This window comes from Chlamydotis macqueenii, chromosome 16 (assembly GCF_036417535.1).
Source record: "Chlamydotis macqueenii isolate bChlMac1 chromosome 16, bChlMac1.mat, whole genome shotgun sequence".
NCBI lineage: Eukaryota > Metazoa > Chordata > Aves > Otidiformes > Otididae > Chlamydotis > Chlamydotis macqueenii.
In genome coordinates, this window is record NC_141571.1 from 11,689,984 (window position 1) to 11,699,702 (window position 9,719).

Sequence of the window (9,719 nt, forward strand, 5' to 3'; positions counted from 1 at the left end):
CATGGTCCTTAAATGGCTTTTGGCTAGGGAATGACTTGCTTTCAATTTAAAAACTGACTCAAAATTTGTAACAAGGTATGTGCTGTAGGACTTATTAGAACAATGAATTTTTACTTTTTTTTTTTTAAATTATGCAATTTCCTTCACTTCCATAATTCAGGGAGTTTGATTATGGCTATACAAACAGCTCCATCTTGTCTGTGTCATTAGTGGAAGCAGCAGCTGCCACTGGGTGTTTGACTTAAGTGCGGATACATGACAGTGTACAGTTCATGGATGCAATATGACTATTCTGTTGTCTGGGAAACAATCTCTTAAACTCTGCATAATATGACAGTTACCAGCCAGATAATGTTTTTTTCTTGCAAGCATCACAAATGTGCATGTGATCAAGTAGGCAGATGATAATCACGTGTTATCACCCACAACTCATGAGCAAGCACAGTAACAGCACAATTAAAGACAAAACCACAAAAGCACAATTAAAGCACTTTGAAATTGCTGATAATTTTGTGTTGTTTGGGAATAATCATGCTTCTCCCCTACATCTGATCCTTGTTTAATTCTAAAGACAACAACATTTCTTATAAAACCACACCACACTATTAAACATTTATGGAATGCAACTTTGTAATGTAAAACCTTGGAGAACAAGCGATGACAGGTAGTGGTGATAACATATTACATGTTAAATCACAAACAGAGTTATATATTCACTCATGGTCTTCAAACCTCGCTCCTGTATCCAAAATTTATATAAAGCACTTTGTTTCAGAAATCTTGTACTCGATCAGCTATCTTTTGATACGGTTTAAAGAAACCGCAATCTGGAAATAAAAGTTGAGAATTCTTCTTGCACAAACTACTGAAAGTGGCTACTTAGTCATCACTGCTGACATCATAACTATCACAGAGATAATTATCAGATCAATTAAAAAACCAAACAGTCTTGGGACACCTCTAACTTACATCTTTCAGTGGCTGACCACAGAACCATGAGGAAGGCAAGCCATTAAATCATTTATGGTCAAAGTTTTGTGGGCCAGAGAACAGGTAGATCCTGTATTTAAGTTTATTTTTGCTGTCCTTAGTGCTGGGATTGTATCTGCCACCTCTTTGGAAGAGGGAGGACCCAGTCTCAGTCTCAGCAATCAAGAGCGCAAGACCTCATCTCTGGGAATACTGTCCTTGGATCTTTAATAGCAGCAGCAACTTAAGGCTCAGTCCCAACCCTCTCAGCTGGGCTTAACAAGAGGAATTCCCAACTCCAAGCTGAGAAGACGTGCTGGTGTTTGGACAGAATTGACAATCCACAGAGAAACAGCTAGCCTGAAAGTCAAAATCTGCAGCAGAAAATGGCCCTTCTCCTTCTGGGGATGAGGCGCTCTGACAGTTTAGAAGTTCCGATAGCTTATCAGGACAGCAGGAGTTTCCTGTTTGTAGCTTCATCAAAAATACGTATCTTTTCCAAGAAGTCTTCTGAGTGTTTTTCATTAGTTTATTTCATCCAACTTAAGGGATAAATTATAAAAGAAAAACAAATTTAAAAAATATTAATAAAACAAGAGAGTTTAAGATGGAAATATAATGCAAATATCTTCTATACAAATAAAGCAATAAGAGTACTTTTCATGTACAGTTGGGATGAAAGTACTTTCTTTCACGGTACTGTCTAATAAATATTTTAAACTAATAAATAGAGCCCATAAAAATCTTCATTAATGTAAAAACAATAGATTTCCATTTAGGAAAAATCAAAATTAAAGGTGGTGTGATCAAAATTAAGTGGCAGAGTGCAGCTAGATAAAATGCCTGAATCTGCACTGTACTGTAACCACTACCTGACACTTACTACAGGCTATGGATGGTTTTATATACTTAACTGTGAGATGGCACTTAAGGAAAACGAAAGGAATATGTAGGAAAACTTACAATCTTGGAAGTCCTGCAAAAGAACTCCACTGCGTTCTCTAGAACTGTTCTGATCCAAAGGCAAACACATTTAACAGGCTTGTACAAGTCTAGTACACACAGAATAAGAAAATTTGAGTAAAACTTATACAACAACTTAAAGAGGATCTAAGAATTTAGTAAATATTACAAGTACATATGAGCTGTTAAAAATACATGTACAGGACAGTACCTGAAGTGTTGCACTTTGTGAAGGACACCAAATTAATGTCACCGCAGCCTTAACTCCTAGCCGTGCGTGTGGTGCACCTGCAGAATCCTACACTCGTTTTACCCCGTACCATTACACCTTACTCTGCACCACGGATGGAAAATGTTCCCTGCACATGACAGTTCTTAGATATTGAATTAAGGCATGGAAACTCAAACTCTTCTCAGCCTTCCCCCACCCCCGTTATTGTTATTAATTTGTGCAGCTTCATTAGTAATGATTAGTTAGAGAGCACTTTGGGAGACAAAAGCTTTTTCATCATTGTACTACCCACACCTAACGTGATGCTGAAACTAAGCTGTGTACTAAGGTGTCTGCAACTCAGTGTTTCAGCAAAACTGAGAATTAAAGGCATAAACAGCATGTATAAATGAAAAAAAAAAAGGTTAAATTAAAAGCACTGAGAAAGCATCAAACATAACACAATATGATTAAGCCAACCTGGATTAATGCCATTCACTTCTTCAGGATATATATATACTTTCGCAGTTATATGCATGTGGTGTCCAAAATGTAACAGCCACAAACTGAAGTTAAAAATATTTTTTAAAGGAATAAATATTTGCAAAAAGTAGATTTAACAATGACTATCTTCTCACAGAACAACCATTTTAAATGCAATTTTTCATACCTAGTTCTTGCATAGCGTACATTAAAGCACTTTCTTACTAGCTGCCTCAATTTATTTTTTTCTCTAAACTTGAGTCATTTAAGAACTACTTCAAATCGCTGCACAAGCATCATCACAGAATCACAGAATGGTTTGGGTTGGAAGGGACCTTAAAGATCATCTCATTCCAACCCCCCTGCCATGGACACCTTCCACAAGACCAGGTTGCTCAAAGCCCCATCCAACCTGGCCTTGAACACTGCCAGGAATGGGGCATCCCCAGCTTCTCTGGGAACCCTGTCCCAGTGCCTCACCACCCTCACAGTAAAGAATTTCTTCCTTACGTCTAATCCAAACCTGCCCTCTTCCAGTTTAAAGCCATTATCCCTTGTCCTGTCACTACATGCCCTTGTCAAAAGTCCCTCCCCAGCTCTCCTGTAGGCTCCCTTTAGGCACTGGAAGGCCGCTATAAGGTCTCCCCAGAGCCTCCTCTTCTCCGGGCAGAACAGCCCCAGGTCTCAGCCTGTCCTCACAGGAGAGCTGCTCCAGCCCTCTGAGCATCTTCATGGCCTCCTCTGGACACACTCCAACAGGTCCACGTCCTTCTTATGTTGGGAGCTCCAGAGCTGGACGCAGTGCTCCAGGTGGGGTCTCATGAGAGCAGAATAAAGGGGCAGAATCACCTCTCTTGACCTGCTGGCCATGCTTCTAGTAAGTAAGTAAATAATATTTATATCAGTTCTACTGCACTAAATCAATAGGATATGCATTGTTTTTTCCAGCAGGTTCATGACTAATCAGATGGCAAAACTGGAGTTTGACCTTCTTGGTTAGCCTCAATGTATGGTTTTTGTGCTCAGAAATAGGAATAGTTTTCATACATGTTTTCTACTGGTGACAAATTCCGAGCATACAGCAGCTTTCTGAAATACATAAAATACTATAAACCAGTAATTATTAGAAATCAAGGTCTATAAAAAGGTAAGACGAAGAGCACAGGAGCTACAGGATTCTTTTTAATCGAGATATGTACACTATGTATCTTCTAAGTAAGGGGCTCCCGAATGTACAGTGGTACGAGTATCATAGGAACAGAAAAAACAAATACCGTCTGAACAGCTGAGCACTCCCCTGAGCATATGGACTGAACAGGCACCGCTCCTGCCAGATACATTAGCAATGAAAGCAGTAGGCAAGGCGAGTTCGAAGTCAAACTGTGATGTTAATAAAAAACCTCCATAAAGCTTCATTAAACACAGAACTTGGAGACAACCCAGTATCAGAAGCAATTAAAACTTATTTCATTTGGTTGCACCAAAACCAGTGTTTGTTCCTTTTATAAATGTGTATTTCAGTGTGTCATATATATCTTAATCCTTCCTGATAGACTTAAAATTAGAAGAGTACTTTAAAAACCATCTGAACACTCATATAAGGGATCTGCATGGATTTAAACAAATTTAACTAAAACTACCTGTAAAAAAGACCCTTCTTTAGAAAAGCGATGGTGAATATTCTTTTTAGTTCAATAACTATGAATCTGGTTTTTTAATTCTGAGGATCAAAAACATGAAAAAAATGCCTGCAGAACTAGGACTTACGCTAACCTCAAATGTTGAGTCTCTTCTGTGCTCACTTAGAAAAGACTTTCTTCAAAAAGTAATTCCCACGTCATCTACTTGCAGGCTTTTTTAAGGCCTATACTGGGAGTATGGTAGGGCTTCTGGTTTTTAATGACTATATTTTGTTGTTGCTTCTTAGAGAATCTAGTCAGAACCTGACTAGTCGGGGATGTCCCTGCTCCTTGCAGGGGGGTTGGACTAGATGACCTTTGAAGGTCCCTTCCAACCCTAACCATTCTGTGATTCTATGATTCTACTTCTGACAAGCTAAGTGATGAATGACCATTAACTCAAATACAAACGTATAATTTTGTCACAGGTTCTTCAATGGCTTTATTCAAGAAAATAAAGAAATACTTATGCCCACAGAACTCTAGTGAAATAAATCAAGAGTAGTATCTCAGATGTTACAAATATGGAAATGTTGAGGAGATTTTCTCAAAGCTTTAGGATCAGCTAAGGACTCAATTCCCAGGAAAAAATTAGTGGGAGTTGAGCTTCCAACTCGCATCTATCTTTTTCAAGATCTGCCTTAGGTGGCTTTTCCAAGACAAAAGAATGGTTCATCTTGGATTCAAATTTAAGAATTCATAGTTCCCAGTCGAGTCAACTAAGCCACATTTTCTCACTGCACCTTCTCATGTTTTTTCTTTCTTTTCCATGCATGCACGCACATAGGACGTGTGTCCAAAGGAGTTCATGCACAGAACACATGGCTTAAAAATTTGCTATCTTAAAGTAGTTTTACTAAGGATTGTTGAGGTGGACAGACCGTCTTTTTCCCCAAACCTTTGCAGATGCTAGAGATTTGGAAAGGTAATTATTGAAAGGGCACTGTAATTTGAATATACATTTTGTTCTAACACTGTATTTTTAATTTGGAGCAGCCTTGGGGTGTTTATTAAATTGCTAAATACTTCAGAGACGTAGTTTTTATTAAAATGGATGCTGAAATGATAGTTTAGTAATGGATCTTTACAAACACAATAATTGAAATATAGAACATGAGGACAGCTGTTAAGATGACTGTTTCCATAACAGCACACATCTACAGTAGGGTCCACAATGACACAGGGTACTGTTTCTATGGTAATAGAAGGTTTTAGCCTCAAGGATGCACAGAAATCCATTATGAAAAGTAGGAACGATTATTTTAGATTCAAGGGACTTCCTTGTTTATACTTACCTGTCTCTAGCCACTTGTTGTCACATTTTTCTTACACCTACACTGTAAATTTTTCAGGTTAGTGACTCTCTTTAGGTTGTTTTTCTCCAGACACAGGTGGTATCTAGTCATTCTATCTGTCCTCCTCCCATCACTTTTCAAACTGTTGGTTAAGTTTAACCAAGTTACACTGGTTAGAACTCAGCAGACACGGTGCAGAAACCCAGAGTGGTAACAGCACTGGTGGGAAGTCCAGATGTTAAATTCAGTTGCTTTCTGTTTGGCCCTCTGCTTGGCCAGGCAGCCACAACGGGGGATGCCTCCTACTGAGGGGATATGGGACAAGCCATGCTGAGGCTGAGGACAGGAGGAACTGGAGATACCGGAAAGGAAGGGTAAGGGTACAGAATATGCACTTACAGTGGTTTGTAGACACTTCAAATAGGCGAGTAAATTGTAACAAATAAGTCAGAAGTGTTAGAACATGGCATAGTAACAACTTCAGCATGGTAGGAGTATGCATACAGACACAGACAGACACGCAGATCAGCCTGTCCAGGCTCAAAACATGAGTTATGCCCCTGCTAAGCAATAGCAGTTCTTGGGAACAGTGGTGCTCTCAATCCTTTGTGCTTTTTCCATGTTCCTGTATCCTGAGTTGACTATTTGGCTGTAAAAATTCTCCCAGATTATTCTTCTGGGGCCAAATTTACAAAGGATCAATAATTTGTTAGATGTTGGGATTAGCACCTAGCAGATTCACAACAGAACCTCTGCACTTCTTTGCAGGTGCCCATCAAACTAATACAACTAAAAAGCAGGCTATTTTCAGTAATTTGAGCTCCTATTTTGTGGCAAGACGAAGGCATTTTGGGACAGGTGCTTGGAAATTCAGCTTGTGCCAAATAGATGCTCGTTCAGTAACTGGAGCTCTCTTCATTGCCACCCTATCACCTGGTACTTTAGAAGCACAACATGGTCAGGGAAACTTCCAATTAAAAGTTAACTGCCACATTTCACTGTGGTTATTCAAGGAATCTTTAGTAACTTGTAACAGAAGAACAAACAGGCTAAATCTCCACAGTTTTGCATACAACTTATTAGCATGGACAGAAAACTACGTTTAGATATAACAACAGATTGCTCGTTCCTTTCAGGAACTCGATGGCTTAAGTTAGAGTACCATGTGTGGAGTCTGAGTCCGGGTGCAGTGAGTGTTTGGATGCTGAAGACTTTTCTTAGCACGTACCCAGTATTTCAGGACAAGGAGATAACAAATGTTAATAGCTGAAAAACTGCATATACAGTTTTGGTGTCTGCTTGTGAAAACTGGAGCCATTATTGGTGTCAATAAATTACAAAAAGTCATGGTAATCCAATTACTGCTATTTTAAAACACTAAGGTTCCTTTGTAGCTATGGAAACAAAAATGCAGACATTAATGAGCAAGGGGGAAAAAACTGGTGTTTCCTTGACAACAGATGAAAGCATAGCTCCATGAAACCCAAAGGAGAGAATGACAGAAATACTTTTTACCATGACATACAACTGAAATACAAGTCCAGTGCAATAACATACTTCACTCTGCCAGGAAACTACAAGTACTCTTTTCACACGACCACTTCCCATCTCTATCTGGAAGTTATCCAGTAGCGTGAGGCATTCTGTACATTTCACTGATGATCTTCATAAGGGTAAGACTTAAAATGGCATGTTAAAGCCTGTGACGAGAACTGGAACGCTTTTGTGGCATGCATGGAGCAGATGAGTGTTGTCTATAGCATGCTGAAATGAACTTTTCAGACAACAGGCATGAGACAGAAACAATAGGTGCCAGCGCCGAGAGTGACCTAGTGCTTTGCAGTGGGATGCGAGTAGTGCGCTCTATGGAAAGCTAACTGTGGGCAGTGGACACTCCGATTTCACACCTAGGTGTGGAAGAGCAGTTGTTCCTTGGAGTGCATCTTAAATTCCATGAATGTATATATACAGAGTACCTCTTTTCCCAGTGAAAAACTGTATAAATATTAGGTCAAATTATGACACAGAAAGGGATATAAGGAATGTGCAACTTCAACTTAATTATTATCACTGGAATTTTAGCTGGCAGCTCTCACACAATCCAAAAATACCTTTGTCAGAGGAACTCAACATTGTTCAAAGACAATAAAATAAGAGAGGAATTGTGACAGAGGTAAATAAGAGGACACTAGAAAGATTACAGGGCTATTTTTCAGTGGATAGCATACAGCATAATAGAATATTGATATGTAAAATAAGTTAATAAACTTAATAAATAGAAGAGTTAACTGGCAAATTTCCCATAGGCATTTTGGAAGAACTGAATCTTCAAAAAACCATCTTCTTTCAACTCTATCCAGCTTATGGTATTAAGAGCATCCCTTCATAGTGGGAAGGAAAGTATATCAATCAGTTCAAAATCCTAAATTGTTTTGTGTCTATAGCAATAAAGAGTTGGATACTAAGCCACAAGAAGGTAGGGTTTCCTTGACAACATGTTGAGAAAAAACACAACTACATAAAAACTTATGGAGAAAATTTTAAAAAAATATAGTTGAGTTGGCTGAACAGTGTGGAACATGGCTTTACCTGTGTGCTGGTCTGGGGTCACAGTGATGGGAATGCTGGGTTTCTACAGTTCTAGTTATTGATGCTTGCTTGTACTGTTCTTCACATTGATCTGAAAGTTGGTTCAAATGATCAATGACCCTGTCAAAGTCTAGTCTCATTTTCTGTAAAGCACATTTAAGTTAGTGTAGCTGGTGGTTTTTAGAACATTTCTGAATACTATCAGAAGTTCTGAAGTTATCTATTTTTCTATGACAAATAAGAAACAGATGGAAAAATTAGGATGACTATACTCTCGTTTGTGGTTTGTGCATGTGTAAAAAACAGCGAACCTTGCTGACTTTTTGAGTGGAAGCAACTGTTCCTCTGCAAGCTACATTGCTTTTAAGTGCATCATATTTGTAATTACTCATGTTTATGATGCGATATGCCTGAAAATACTATAGCTCATTACTCCAGCAATCTAAAAGACCTGGAAAGACCCTTAATATTCCTCCTGCAAAACATCTGTTTTGTTGAAGAGGCACCATAACGTTCTCCACTTTTTAACCTTTTAACTGTCAGCAGAAGAATGACTTGAGCAAGGAGGAGTAGTAATTGGAGCTCTCTTCTTTACACCCTATCAACCTGGTACTTCAGAAGCAAAGCTAGACTCACCCATCTGCTCTTTCTCTCAGATGTCTAAGCTTCTTTCTTGGGTTGTAGACTATCCTTGCGAATTAATCCATAAACCAGTCCTTCGCCAGACCTGCATATGCTGAATTAAAACTAAAAAAACAGACTAAATAAAACCCCAAATCAACCTTGTATGATGATTCAGCATTTAGAGCCTTACTGAAACCACCTCCCCCCCCCGGCCTTTAGGTAAGTGTCTACATGTACAGCCCTGCTTTTGGGGTGTGAAAATAACCCAAGCACTTTAAAGAAGAAATTCAATTGTTAGTAAAACACTTAGGTTGTATGCAGAACCAGCTGAACCTTTTCATTTTTGTGATTGCCTTAGCATTTTCTCAGCAGTCCTTGAGTCTTTTCCCTATGGGATCCATTACTTTTCCCTTGTGTTTTACTTTTTTCCCTTGTACTGGCTTTTGTTTGGCAAGTAGACCCGTGCTTACTTCTAGTGAAGCCATGTCTCTCCCTTTTGCTGTTCAAGCACATTTTTGTCTTTAAGTTCTTTTTACTTGGGCTTTTTTTTTTTTTTTTGGTATGGCCTGACCAACGTGTGAGGGTTACACTCCTTTTTAGGGTGGTGGTTCTTGCTGTTACTTTATCTTAGCAAAGCGGCCAATACCATGGCAAAAATGATGCATGCTGCAGTGACTTGGAAATAAAACTACTACACAGTCACTATACATAGTTGTCCATGACATACTGAGACAAAAATAAGCAATGTATACCTTTCAGAGTTGCTGCTTAAGGCTATGTATTTTGTTACTACACTTTTCAAACTGGGTTAAGAAAATTGTATTTTTTTTTTTAAATACAAATTATAGTAGAAGATTCAAATGATACTAGTCATTAATAATGCAAAGTGTTTAACTGGGCAAAAAG